The following is a 15,289-nucleotide window of genomic DNA, read 5'->3' as shown; positions in this document are numbered from 1 at the left end:
AGGTCTGTCTAGAGTTGATGACTCTTAAATTCAACCCTGCTGACAGACCCTGTCCATTCTTCTCTATATTTTACTGTTACCTAATGACAAGGTCTGAATGCTAATTTTTAAATTCAACTTTCATTAAAAATAGAAAGCAGTTTCTCTAACAGTAGCCTCTTGGCCCCAAAATATGACTTCAGTTTACACCCCAAATGTATAAAAATTAAAAATTCTAATGTGAAAGCTATTACTGTCTTAATTTTGTCTAACTAATGAAAAATAACAGTGCAGTAAACATTGTCTGAGGAGGCCTTACAAACAGCTGTGAGAAGAGAAGCGAAAAGCAAAGGAGAAAAGGAAAGATATAAGCATCTGAATGCAGAGTTCCAAAGAATAGCAAGAAGAGATAAGAAAGCGTTCCTCAGTGATCAATGCAAAGAAATAGAGGAAAACAACAGAATGGGAACGACTAGAGATGTCTTCAAGAAAATTAGAGATACCAAGGGAACATTTCATGCAAAGATGGGCTCGATAAAGGACAGAAATGGTATGGACCTAACAGAAGTAGAAGATATTAAGAAGATGTGGCAAGAATACACAGAAGAACTGTACAAAAAAGATCTTCATGACCCAGATAATCACGATGGTGTGATCACTCACCTAGAGCCAGACATCCTGGAATGTGAAGTCAAGTGGGCCTTAGAAAGCATCACTATGAACAAAGCTAGTGGAGGTGATGGAATTCCAGTTGAACTATTTCAAATCCTGAAAGATAATGCTGTGAAAGTGCTGCACTCAATATGCCAGCAAATTTGGAAAACTCAGCAGTGGCCACAGGACTCGAAAAGGTCAGTTTTCATTCCAATCCCTAAGAAAGGCAACGCCAAAGAATGCTCAAACTACAGCATAATTGCACTCATCTCACACACTAGTAAAGTCATGCTCAAAATTCTCCAAGCCAGGCTTCAGCAATACGTGAACCATGAACTTCCAGATATTCAAGCTGGTTTTAGAAAAGGCAGAGGGAAGGGGAGGAGCCAAGATGGCAGAGGAGTAGGACGGGGAGAACACTTTCTCCCCCCACAAATTCATCAAAAGAGCATTTAAACGTCAAGTAAATTCCACAAAACAACTTCTGAATGCTGGCAGAGGACATCAGGCACCCAGAAAAGCAACCCAACTCTTCAAAAGGAGGTAGGAAAAAATATAAAAGACAAAAAAAGAGACAAAAGAAGGAGGGACGGAGTTCCATCCAGGGAAGGGAGTCTTAAAAAGAGAGAAGTTTCCAAACACCAGGAAACCTTCTCACTGCCGAATCTGTGCCGAGCTTTGGAAGCACAGAGGGCAACATAAAAGGGAGAAAAAAAATAAATAAACAATTAAAAATCGCAGATTGTGAGCCCTATGGTAACTCCCCCAGCAGAGAAGCAGCGCAGACGCCTGCACACGGCATTAGCAAGCGGGGGCTGGGCAGGGAAGCGCGGCGCGGGCTGTGTCCCTTAGAGTAAGAATCCGCCCGAATGTCCTGAGCGCTATCTGAGCGAAATAATTTGGGCTAGCAAACCAGACTGTGGGATATCTATCACGCGAAAAGCCAGCCCTAACCTAAGACACCGCCAGGCCCGCGCACAGAACAAAGGACTGAACAGAGATAGCCGGTTGCAGACCTTCCCCCTCCGGTGACAGGCAGCCAGAGCCGTAAGGGGGCAATCGCAGCCCAAGAGAGACACTATCTATAAAACTGTAAGCAGGCTTCTTTGCTAACTAAAACTTCTTGGGGGTCTGGACGGTCAACATCTGCCTGAGAAGGTGCACTGGTTTTACACCCAGATAACCGAGTGGCGGGGAGGCGATAAGTCGCAGCATTGGCGCCCGCCAAACACATCACCTGAGCTGCTCGGATCTGGGAAGAGCACAAAACGCAGGCCCAACCGAGTCTGCGCCTCTGAGGACTACCCGAGTGCCTGAACCTGAGCAGCTTGGACCTGGGAGCTCAGCCCAGGGCCGGCCTCTGATTGTTCCCGGCGGAACAACCTAGAGCCCGAGCAGTGTGGGCATGGAGGCTACACACGCCGTGAGCGGGGGCAGACCCAGTGTGGCTGAGGCACTGCGAGAGCACGCCAGTGTTATCTGTTTGCAGCATCCCTCCCTCCCTCCCCGCAGCACGGCTGAACAAGTGAGCCTAAATAAAATAAAATAAAATAGTGACCTCCACCGTCCCCTTTGTGTCAGGGCGGGAACCAGACACTGAAGAGACCAGCAAACAGAAGAAGCTATAACAGAGGGAAACGCCTTGGAAGCTACAGGCCATAGATTAAAACCCTGTGGTTACTACGGATTACATAGGAAGGGGCCTATAGATCTTGAGAAATATAAGTCAGACCAAGGAACTAGCCAAAAATGAACTGAACCCACAATACTCACAACAAAACCAGAGAAAGACCTAGATATATTTTTACTATTTTTACGATCAATCTTTCTTTCTTTTTCTTTTTTTTTTAAATTTTTTAAAAAAAAAATTTTAAGTCCTCTATTGTCCTTTAATTTTCACTTTTATAACTATTACTTTGCAAAAAAAAAAAAGACCCTATTTTTTTTTCTTCTTCAGCAAACTTCATATATATATTTTATAATTTTTTGACCATGTTTTGTTTTGTTTTGTTTTTTTCTTTTTCTTCTTTTCTTTAACATTGTATTTTTGAAATTCCAAACTCTACTCTAGATTTTTAATTTTAGCCTTTTGGTATATGTTATCAATTTTGTACCTATAGTTTTTTTCATAATTTCTGTGACTTTTTTTTCCCTCTGTTTCTTTCTCTTCTTCTTTTGTATAACATCATATATCTGCAATTCCAAACTCTACTCAAGATTTTTAATTTATGCTTTTTGGTATTTGATATCAATTTTGTACCTGTACTTTCTTTATAATTTTTGCGACATTGTTTTAGTTGGTTTGTTTGTTTTCTCTCTTTATTTTTCTTCTTCTTTTTTTTAACATTGTATTTTTGAAATTCCAAACTCTACTCTAGATTTTTAATTTTTGCTTTTTGGTATTAGTTATCAATTTTGTACCTGTAGTTTCTTTATAATTTTCGCGACCTTGTTTGTTTTTCTTTGTTCATTTTTTCTCTCTTTCTTTTCCTTCTTCTTTTCTTTAACATCGTATTTTTGAAATTCCAAACTCTACTCTAGATTTTTAATTTTAGCCTTTTGGTATATGTTATCAATTTTGTACATATAGTTTTTTTTTTTATAATTTCTGTGACTTTTTTTTTCTTTTTTTTTCCCTCTGTTTCTTTCTCTTCTTCTTTTATATAACATCGTATATCTGCAATTCCAAACTCAAGATTTTTAATTTATGTTTTTTGGTATTTGATATCAATTTTGTACCTGTATTTTCTTTATAATTTTTGCGACATTGTTTTTGTTGGTTTGTTTTCTCTCTTTATTTTTCTTCTTCTTTTTTTTTTTTTTAACATTGTATTTTTGAAATTCCAAACTCTACTCTAGATTTTTAATTTTTGCTTTTTGGTATTAGTTATCAATTTTGTACCTGTAGTTTCTTTATAATTTTCGCAACCTTGTTTGTTTTTCTTTGTTCGTTTTTTCTCTCTTTCTTTTCCTTCTTCTTTTCATTAACATCGCATTTTTGAAATTCCAAACTCTACTCTAGATTTTTAATTTTTGCTTTTATGTATTTGTTACCAATTTTGTACCTTTAAGAACCCAATCTTCAGGACCCATTTTTCACTAGGGAACGAGATTACTGGCTTGACTGCTCTCTCTCCCTTTGGACTCTCCGTTTTCTCCACCAGGTCGCCTGTATCTCCTCCCTAACCCCTCTCTACTCTACCCAACTCTGTGAATTTCTGTGTGTTCCAGATGGTGGAGAACACTTAGGGAACTGATCACTGGCTGGATCTGTCTCCCTCCTTTTCATTTCCCCCTTTTATCCTTCTGGCCACCTCTGTCTCCTACCTCCTTCTTCTCTTCTCTGTATAAGTCCATGAACATCTCTGAGCAGTCCAGTTATGGAGTGCACATAAGGAAGTGACTACTGGCTAGCCCACTCTCTCCACTATTGATTCCACCTCATTTCATTTGGGTCACCTCTAACTCCCTCCTCCCACTTCTCTTCTCCATGTAATGCTTTGAACCTCTCTGAGTGACCCTCACAGTAGAGAAACTTTTCATCTTTAACGTAGATGTTTTATCAATGGTGCTGTATAGAAGGAGAAGTTTTGAAACTACTGTAAAAATAAGACCAATAACTGGAAGTAGGAGGCTTAAGTCCAAACCCTGACTCCAGGGAACTCCTGACTCCAAGGAACATTAATTGACAGGAGCTCATCAAACGCCTCCATACCGACACTGAAACCAAGCACCACACAAGGGCCAACAAGTTCCAGGGCAAGACATACCAAGCAAATTCTCCAGCAACAAAGGAACACAGCCCTGAGCTTCAAGATACAGGCTGCCCAAAGTCACCCCAAAACCATAGACATCTCATAACTCATTACTGGACATTTCATTACACTCCAGAGAGAAGAAATACAGCTCCATCCACCAGAACATCGACACAAGTTTCCCTAACCAGGAAACCGTGACAAGCCACCTGTACAAACCCACACACAGTGAGGAAATGCCACAATAAAGAGAACTCCACAAACTGCCAGAATACAGAAAGGACACCCCAAACTCAGCAATTTAAACAAGATGAAGAGACAGAGGAATAGCCAGCAGATAAAGGAACAGGATAAATGCCCACCAAACCAAACAAAAGAGGAAGAGATAGGGAATCTACCTGATAAAGAATTCCGAATAATGATAGTGAAATTGATCCAAAATCTTGAAATTAAAATGGAATCACAGATAAATAGCCTGGAGGCAAGGATTGAGAAGATGCAAGAAAGGTTTAACAAGGACTTAGAAGAAATAAAAAAGAGTCAATATATAATGAATAATGCAATAAGTGAAATTAAAAACACTCTGGAGGCAACAAATAGTAGAATAACAGAGGCAGAAGATAGGATTAGTGAATTAGAAGATAGAATGGTAGAAATAAATCAATCAGAGAGGATAAAAGAAAAATGAATTAAAAGAAATGAGGACAATCTCAGAGACCTCCAGGACAATATTAAACGCTACAACATTCGAATCATAGGGGTCCCAGAAGAAGAAGACAAAAAGAAAGACCATGAGAAAATACTTGAGGAGATAATAGTTGAAAACTTCCCTAAAATGGGGAAGGAAATAATCACCCAAGTCCAAGAAACCCAGAGAGTCCCAAACAGGATAAACCCAAGGCGAAACACCCCAAGACACATATTAATCAAATTAACAAAGATCAAACACAAAGAACAAATATTAAAAGCAGCAAGGGAAAAACAACAAATAACACACAAGGGAATACCCATAAGGATAACAGCTGATCTTTCAATAGAAACTCTTCAAGCCAGGAGGGAATGGCAAGACATAATTAAAATGATGAAAGAAAATAACCTACAGCCCAGATTATTGTACCCAGCAAGGATCTCATTCAAGTATGAAGGAGAAATCAAAAGCTTTTCAGACAAGCAAAAGCTGAGAGAATTCTGCACCACCAAACCAGCTCTCCAACAAATACTAAAGGATATTCTCTAGACAGGAAACACAAAAAGGGTGTATAAATTCGAACCCAAAACAATAAAGTAAATGGCAACGGGATCATACTTATCAGTAATTACCTTAAACGTAAATGGGTTGAATGCCCGAACCAAAAGACAAAGACTGGCTGAATGGATACAAAAACAAGACCCCTACATATGTTGTCTACAAGAGACCCACCTCAAAACAGGGGACACATACAGACTGAAAGTGAAGGGCTGGAAAAAGATTTTCCATGCAAATAGGGACCAAAAGAAAGCAGGAGTAGCAATACTCATATCAGATAAAATAGACTTTAAAACAAAGACTGTGAAAAGAGACAAAGATGGTCACTACATAATGATCAAAGGATCAATCCAAGAAGAAGATATAACAATTATAAATATATATGCACCCAACACGGGAGCACCGCAGTATGTAAGACAAATGCTAACAAGTATGAAAGGAGAAATTAACAATAACACAATAATAGTGGGAGACTTTAATATCCCACTCACACCTATGGATAGATCAACTAAACAGAAAATTAACAAGGAAACACAAACTTTAAACGATACAATAGACCAGTTAGACCTAATTGATATCTATAGGACATTTCATCCCAAAACAATGAATTTCACCTTTTTCTCAAGCGCACATGGAACCTTCTCCAGGATAGATCACATCCTGGGCCATAAAGCTAGCCTTGGTAAATTCAAAAAAATAGAAATCATTCCAAGCATCTTTTCTGACCACAATGCCGTAAGATTAGATCTCAATTACAAGAGAAAAACTATTAAAAATTCCAACATATGGAGGCTGAACAACACGCTGCTGAATAACCAACAAATCACAGAAGAAATCAAAAAAGAAATCAAAATTTGCATAGAAACGAATGAAAATGAAAACACAACAACCCAAAACCTGTGGGACACGGTAAAAGCAGTCCTAAGGGGAAAGTTCATAGCAATACAGGCACACCTCAAGAAACAAGAAAAAAGTCAAATAAATAACTTAACTCTACACCTAAAGCAACTAGAAAAGGAAGAAATGAAGAACCCCAGGGTTAGTAGAAGGAAAGAAATCTTAAAACTTAGAGCAGAAATAAATGCAAAAGAAACAAAAGAGATCATAGCAAAAATCAACAAAACCAAAAGCTGGTTTTTTGAAAGGATAAATAAAATTGACAAACCATTAGCCAGACTCATCAAGAAACAGGGAGAAAAATCAAATCAATAAAATTAGAAATGAAAATGGAGAGATCACAACAGACAACACAGAAATACAAAGGATCATAAGAGAATACTATCAACAATTATATGCCAATAAAATGGACAACGTGGAAGAAATGGACAAATTCTTAGAAAAGTACAACTTTCCAAAACTCGATCAGGAAGAAATAGAAAATCTTAACAGACCCATCACAAGCATGGAAATTGAAACTGTAATCAAAGATCTTCCAGCAAACAAAAGCCCAGGTCCAGACGGTTTCACAGCTGAATTCTACCAAAAATTTAGAGAAGAGCTAACACCTATCCTGCTCAAACTCTTCCAGAAAATTGCAGAGGATGGTAAACTTCCAAACTCATTCTATGAGGCCACCATCACCCTAATACCAAAACCTGACAAAGATCCCACAAAAAAAGAAAACTACAGGCCAATATCACTGATGAACATAGATGCAAAAATCCTTAACAAAATTCTAGCAATCAGAATCCAACAACACATTAAAAAGATCATACACCATGACCAAGTGGGCTTTATCCCAGGGATGCAAGGATTCTTCAATATCTGCAAATCAATCAATGTAATACACCACATTAACAAATTGAAAAATAAAAACCATATGATTATCTCAATAGATGCAGAGAAAGCCTTTGACAAAATTCAACATCCATTTATGATAAAAACTCTCCAGAAAGCAGGAATAGAAGGAACATACCTCAACATAATCAAAGCTATATATGACAAACCCACAGCAAACATTATCCTCAATGGTGAAAAATTGAAAGCATTTCCTCTAAAGTCAGGAACAAGACAAGGGTGCCCACTTTCACCATTACTATTCAACATAGTTTTGGAAGTTTTGGCCACAGCAATCAGAGCAGAAAAAGAAATAAAAGGAATCCAAATTGGAAAAGAAGAAGTAAAGCTCTCTCTGTTTGCAGATGACATGATCCTCTACATAGAAAACCCTAAAGACTTGACCAGAAAATTACTAGAACTAATCAATGACTATAGTAAAGTTGCAGGATATAAAATCAACACACAGAAATCCCTTGCATTCCTATACACTAATAATGAGAAAACAGAAAGAGAAATTAAGGAAACAATTCCATTCACCATTGCAACGGAAAGAATAAAATACTTAGGAATATATCTACCTAAAGAAACTAAAGACCTATATATAGAAAACTATAAAACACTGGTGAAAGAAATCAAAGAGGACACTAACAGATGGAGAAATATACCATTTTCATGGATTGGAAGAATCAGTATAGTGAAAATGAGTATACTACCCAAAGCAATCTATAGATTCAATGCAATCCCTATCAAGCTACCAACAGCATTCTTCACAGAGCTAGAACAAATAATTTCACAATTTGTATGGAAATACAAAAAACTTTGAATAGCCAAAGCGATCTTGAGAAAGAAGAATGGAACTGGAGGAATCAACCTACCTGACTTCAGGCTCTACTACAAAGCCACAGTTATCAAAACAGTATGGTACTGGCACAAAGACAGAAATATAGATCAATGGAACAAAATAGAAAGCCCAGAGATAAATCCACGCACATATGGACACCTTATCTTTGACAAAGGAGGCAAGAACATACAATGGATTAAAGACAATCTCTTTAACAAGTGGTGCTGGGAAATCTGGTCAACCACTTGTAAAAGAATGAAACTAGAACACTTTCTAACACCATACACAAAAATAAACTCAAAATGGATTAAAGATCTCAACATAAGACCAGAAACTATAAAACTCCTAGAGGAGAACATAGGCAAAACACTCTCTGACATACATCACAGCAGGATCCTCTATGACCCACCTCCCAGAATATTGCAAATAAAAGCAAAAATAAACAAATGGGACCTAATTAACCTTAAAAGCTTCTGCACATCAAAGGAAACTATTAGCAAGGTGAAAAGACAGCCTTCAGAATGGGAGAAGATAATAGCAAATGAAGAAACTGACAAACAACTAATCTCAAGAATATACAAGCAACTCCTACAGCTCAACTCCAGAAAAATAAATGACCCAATCAAAAAATGGGCCAAAGAACTAAATAGACATTTCTCCAAAGAAGACATACAGATGGCTAACAAACACATGAAAAGATGCTCAACATCACTCATTACCAGAGAAATGCAAATCAAAACCACTATGAGGTACCATTTCACACCAGTCAGAATGGCTGCGATCCAAAAGTCTACAAGTAATAAATGCTGGAGAGGGTGTGGAGAAAAGGGAACCCTCTTACACTGTTGGTGGGAATGCAAACTAGTACAGCCACTATGGAGAACAGTGTGGAGATGCCTTAAAAAACTGGAAATAGACCTGCCTTATGATCCAGCAATCCCACTGCTGGGCATACACACTGAGGAAACCAGAAGGGAAAGAGACACGTGTACCCCAATGTTCATCGCAGCACTGTTTATAATAGCCAGGACATGGAAGCAACCTAGATGTCCATCAGCAGATGACTGGATAAGAAAGCTGTGGTACATATACACAATGGAGTATTACTCAGCCATTAAAAAGAATACATTTGAATCAGTTCTAATGAGGTGGATGAAACGGGAGCCTATTATACAGAGTGAAGTAAGCCAGAAAAAAAACACCAATACAGTATACTAACGCATATATATGGAATTTAGAAAGATGGTAACAATAACCCTGTGTACGAGACAGCAAAAGAGACACTAATGTATAGAACAGTCTTATGGACTCTGTGAGAGAGGGAGAGGGTGGGAAGATTTGGGAGAATGGCATTGAAACATGTAAAATATCATGTATGAAACGAGGTGCCAGTCCAGGTTCGATGCACGATACTGGATGCTTGGGGCTGGTGCACTGGGACGACCCAGAGGGATGGAATGGGGAAGGAGGAGGGAGGAGGGTTCAGGATGGGGAACACATGTATACCTGTGGCGGATTCATTTTGATATTTGGCAAAACTAATACAATTATGTAAAGTTTAAAAATAAAATAAAATTAAAAAAAAAAAAAGAAAGAAAAGGCAGAGGAACCAGAGATCAAATTGCCAACATCCGCTGGATCATGGAAAAAGCAAGAGAGTTCCAGAAAAACATCTATTTCTGCTTTCTTGACTATGCCATAGCCTTTGACTGTGTGGATCACAATAACCTGTGGAAAAGTCTTCAAGAGATGGGAATACCAGACCACCTGACCTGCCTCTTGAGAAACCTATATGCAGGTCAGGAAGCAACAGTTAGAACTGGACATGGAACAACAGACTGGTTCCAAATAGGAAAAGGAGTACGTCAAGGCTGTATATTGTCACCCTGCTTATTTAACTTCTATGCAGAGTACGTCATGAGAAACGCTGGGCTGGAAGAAGCACAAGCTGGAATCAAGATTGCCAGGAGAAATATCAAGAACCTCAGATATGCAGATGACACCACCTTTATGGCAGAAAGTGAAGAGGAACTGAAAAGCCTCTTGATGAAAGTGAAGGTGGAGAGTGTAAAAGTTGGCTTAAAGCTCAACATTCAGAAAACGAAGATCATGATATCCGGTCCCATCACTTCATGGGAAATAGATGGGGAAACAGTGGAAACAGTGTCAGACTTTTTTTGGGGGGCTCCAAAATCACTGCAGATGGTGACTGCAGCCATGAAATTAAAAGATACTTACTCCTTAGAAGAAAAGTTATGACCAACCTAGATAGCATATTGAAAAGCAGAGATATTACTTTGCCAACAAGGGTCCATCTAGTCAAGGCTATGGTTTTTCCACTGGTCATATATGGACGTGAGAGTTGGACTGTGAAGAAAGCTGAGCGCTGAAGAATTGATGCTTTCGAACTGTGGTGTTGGAGAAGGCTCTTCAGAGTCCCTTGGACTGCAAGGAGATCCAACCAGTCCATTCTGAAGGAGATCAGCCCTGGGATTTCTTTGGAAGGAATGATGCTAAAGCTGAAACTCCAGTACTTTGGCCACCTCATGCGAAGAGTTGACTCACTGGAAAAGACTCTGATGCTGGGAGCGATTCGGGGCAGGAGGAGAAGGGGACGACAGAGGATGAGATGGCTGGATGGCATCACTGACTCGATGGACGTGAGTCTGAGTGAACTCCAGGAGTTGGTGATGGACAGGGAGGCCTGGCATGCTGCGATTCATGGGGTCGCGAAGAGTCGGACACGACTGAGCGACTGAACTGAACTGAACTGAAACATTGTAGGCAATTAATATGTTTCATAAATTTCAACTCTACAATTACTTAATGTATTCACATTTGTGAAAATTTAGGAGGCTGAGATGACAAAAATGTTTTTCAGATACAAATCTGGCTTTTGTTCACGGCCGTGAATATCACCCTTGTGCTGATTCTCCAGAAAACAGACCCCTGATCTTGCCGAGGAGAGCTGGTCCATGTCGGGCGTCCCTGCCCCACCAGGGAGCAGCCCCCGCAGCGGCAGTGCTCGCCCTCTGCAGACCCCGGGACCAGCCGCCTGCCCCCCGCACCACGCCCATGGCCCTGGTCCCAGCCCCCACATCTGTCCTTGGAGCCCACAGTTTGTTCTCTGCACAGAGCAAGACAGACACGTTAGGAGCAACGTTCAGATGCAGCCACTCTGATGTGCTCAGTCTACCACAAATGTAGCAAGAAGCCAAACATTCAGGGAACCGCACGCTTCAGAACAGGTGAATCTACAATATACTAATTCTAATCTTACACCAATAAAGCTGTCTTTTTTTTTTTAAAGCATCAATCACAAGGTTTTCCCTGATCTGTGCCCTGACAAAGTCTCCTTCCACGTTGCTCTCTGCTCACAGGGCCCCGTCCGTGCTGCCGTCTGCTCTGCGCTGAACTGGGCTGGCGTGTCCCAGCTTTGGGACTTCTGCTCTGGGTGTTCCTTCTGCCTGAAATTCCGGAAGACGGTGGAGCAACACTAGGAGGTGAACGTGCAGGAAAGCGTGGCCCTAAGACGGTCCCAGGCGAAGACTCAGACAGTTTCAAGCTTCAGCAAATATCTTTGATTTTTATGTGTTAAGTGTCACTCCAGTGTGGCCCATGTGAGTATTTGGGGTATTATTTGAGCCCTTCATGTTTTTCATTTTTCTTTAATTCCAAGAAATTAATTTACATTATTTCTTCAGGAAGATCTATCCTTCCTACTGCTTGGTATCCTTCTATGCCTCTGTCTCCTCGTATTCTCTTCCCAGCCTCTGCTCCTGGGATGCTTTTCGTTCTGATCTTGGTGGTGGTGGCTGTGGTTTAGTCACTAAGTTGTGTCTGATTCTTGCAACCGTGTGGACTAGGAACCCACCAGGCCCCTCTGTCCGTGGGATTCTCCAGGCAAGAGTACTGGAGTGCGGTGCCATTTCCTTCTCCAATTCTGATCTTTAGCTCAGTTCATGTCCGACTCTTTGCGACCCCATGAATTGCAGCATGCTAGGCCTCCCTGTCTATCACCAACTCCCAGAGTTCACCCAAACTCTTGTCCATCGAGTCAGTGATGCCATCCAGCCATCTCATCCTCTGTCATCCCCTTCACCTCCTGTCCCCAAATCCCTCCCAGCATCAGAGTCTTTTCCAATGAGTCAGCTCTTCACATAAGGTGGCCAAAGTACTGGAGTTTCAGCTTTAGCATCAGTCCTTCCAAAGAACACCCAGGACTGATCTCCTTTAGAATGGACTGGTTGCATCTCCTTGCAGTCCAAGGGACTCTCAAGAGTCTTCTCCAACACCACTGTTCAAAAGCATCAATTCTTTGGTGCTCAGCTTTCTTCACAGTCCAACTTTCACATCCATACATGACCACTGGAAAAACCATAGCCTTAACTAGATGGACCCTTGTTGGCAAAGTAATGTCTCTGCTTTTCAATATGCTATCTAGGTTGGTCATAACTTTCCTTCCAAGGAGTAAGCATCGTTTAATTTCATGGCTGCAGTCAGCATCTGCAGTGATTTTGGAGCCCCAAAAAATAAAGTCTAACACCGTTTCCACTGTTTTTCCATCTATTTGCCATGAAGTGATGGGACCAGATGCCATGATCTTTGTTTTCTGAATGTTGAGCTTTAAGCCAACTTTTTCACTCTCCTCTTTCACTTTCATCAAGAGGCTTTTTCGTTCCTCTTCACTTTTCTGCCATAAGGGTGGTGTCATCTGCATATCTGAGGTTATTAATATTTCTCCTGGCAATCTTGATTCCAGCTTGTGCTTCTTCCAGCCCAGCGTTTCTCATGATGTACTCTGCATAGAAGTTAAATAAGCAGGGTGACAATATACAGCCTTGACGTACTCCTTTTCCTATTAGGAACCAGTCTATTGTTCCATGTCCAGTTCTAACTGTTGCTTCCTGACCTGCATATAGGTTTCTCAAGAGGCAGGTCAGGTGGTCTGGTATTCCCATCTCTTTCAGAATTTTCCACAGTTTATTGTGATCCACCCAGTCAAAGGCTTTGGCATAGTCAATAAAGCAGAAATAGATGTTTTTCTGGAACTCTCTGATCTTACTCTTTTTTAAATTTTTAGATTTCCTTCTGCTGTATTTATTGTACTGTTTCTAATTGTATCAATTGACAGCCCAACCCCAGGCTGTCACCGCTCTCCCCTCCTCCCTGCTGGTCACACTGTGTCTCTGTGGGAGGGGATGGAGGTCCACATCACGCTCAACCTGCTGTCTTCAAGCAAACGCTTAATTATTAAAAATGATTATTTTTCGTATCCAGTAGTATCATTTGGAAATATTCTAAAATGGTCAGATGTTACAACCAAGGCTAGAGGAACTCCCTGGTGAACCAGCAGTTAGGACTCTGCCTCCCAGAGCGAGGGCCCGAGTTTGGTTCCTGGTCAGGGAAATAGACCCTACATGCTGTAACTAAGGCTCCTGCAATCTAAAGGTTTGGCACAGCCAAATAATATAAAGTTTTAAGAAGTTTTGTTATGGGACATATCAAACATACACAAAAGGAGGAGGAATCGTATAATAAACCCACTATATTCTTCACCCCAATTCCTCATCTAGCTGGTTCCTAAACTGTCCAGTACTCTACCTGCTGAAGCCCCACCAGCATCCCCTCCTCCAGAGGTGACGGCGGGACAGGCCCCGGGCCCTGGAAGATCCACGTGGAACTGTTTGCTGCTTAGGTTCCTTCCAGGCCGACTCAGGGTTCTGCTTTCTTGACCCGGCTGGCTCGGGGTCAGCCCACCCCTCGCCTGGCCCAACCCCAGGCTGTCACCGCTCTCTCCTCCTCCCTGCTGGTCACGCTGTGTCTCCGTGGGAGGGGACGGAGGTCCACATCGCACTCAACCTGCTGTCTTCAAGCAAACGCCCACCAACTTCCTGAACTGAGAACGTCCTTGTGTATACAGGGCTCCTGATGATTGCTCTTGCATGTTACAGCTATCTATTGGGCACTCACCACATAACTTAGTTTATGTATATTAACGCATTTAATATTCCCAGCAACATACATACACTCTACTCCTGCTGTTACCCTGCCTGATGGATGAGGACACTCAACAGCGTAAGAGCTGGCACGGCACTCAAGCTACAAAGGAACTGAAATGGGAGCCCGAGACCGATAGCCCAGCTCCGCATCACTGTGGATACTGCATCCCATTCCTTCCGCCCTCTGAAACGGGCCCTTCAGCTAGTCTGGGGTCTCCAAGACACGCCTAGGTAACAGACTCTGGCTCAGACTCCACAGCTTTAAATCCAAGGAGGCACTCTGGACAAGCCAGCTAACCAAGGGGGCTGACTGATCAGGGACCCTGCTCGTGCTGAGGATTCAGGGTCTACACACCACGAAGTCAGATCAGGTATCAGGAACAAGGAGGACGGGGTGCACCTACCTCAGAGGTGAGGCCCGGGGTCCAGGTGCCCCTCAGCCCACCTTCCCCAGGCTTCCGTATTTCAGGAAGGCAGCTGAGCCTGTCAAGGGCGGAAGACCCACCCTCTGCAAGCAGAGACTCAGCGAGGGGCTCTGGGGCCCTCCATCCTCCCTAGGAAGACACGCCTGGTCACCTGCTGTGTACTGTGGTGGTGCCCCTGTGAATCCTCAGGAAAGGGACTCTGGGCTCACCCACGGGGCATCTGTGTCTGTTCCCTCACAAAACAGAGCAACTAAGAAAGTCTGCCTTCTGCTGGCCACACTGTTCCACCTCCTGATCTGACTGTCTCCCCACAGGCATTACAGCCACACTGCTCCATCTCCTGACCTGACTGTCTTCTCTCGGGCATTACAGCCACGCTGCTCCACCTCCTGACCTGACTGTCTCCCCTCGGGCATTACAGCCACGCTCTCCACCTCCTGACCTGACTGTCTTCCCTCGGGCGTTACAGCCACACTCTCCACCTCCCGATCTGACTGTCTTCAAACAGGCATTACAGCCACGCTGCTCCACCTCCCGATCTGACTGTCTTCAAACGGGCATTACAGCCACGCTGCTCTACCTCCTGACCTGACTGTCTTCAAACGGGC

At 41.9% G+C, this 15,289-nt stretch overlaps 1 protein-coding gene across 12 annotated transcripts in view; it reads right to left on the bottom strand.

Moving 5' to 3' along the window:
- Window positions 1-15,289, bottom strand: part of CEP112 (centrosomal protein 112) — a 326,687-nt gene that overhangs the window by 244,826 nt on the left and 66,572 nt on the right. The window lies entirely within an intron of this gene.

Source organism: Bubalus bubalis, chromosome 3, assembly GCF_019923935.1.
Source record: "Bubalus bubalis isolate 160015118507 breed Murrah chromosome 3, NDDB_SH_1, whole genome shotgun sequence".
Taxonomy (NCBI): Eukaryota; Metazoa; Chordata; class Mammalia; order Artiodactyla; family Bovidae; genus Bubalus; species Bubalus bubalis.
Note: the sequence above shows the minus strand (reverse complement) of the source record. Positions and strands in the feature narration are given on the sequence as shown.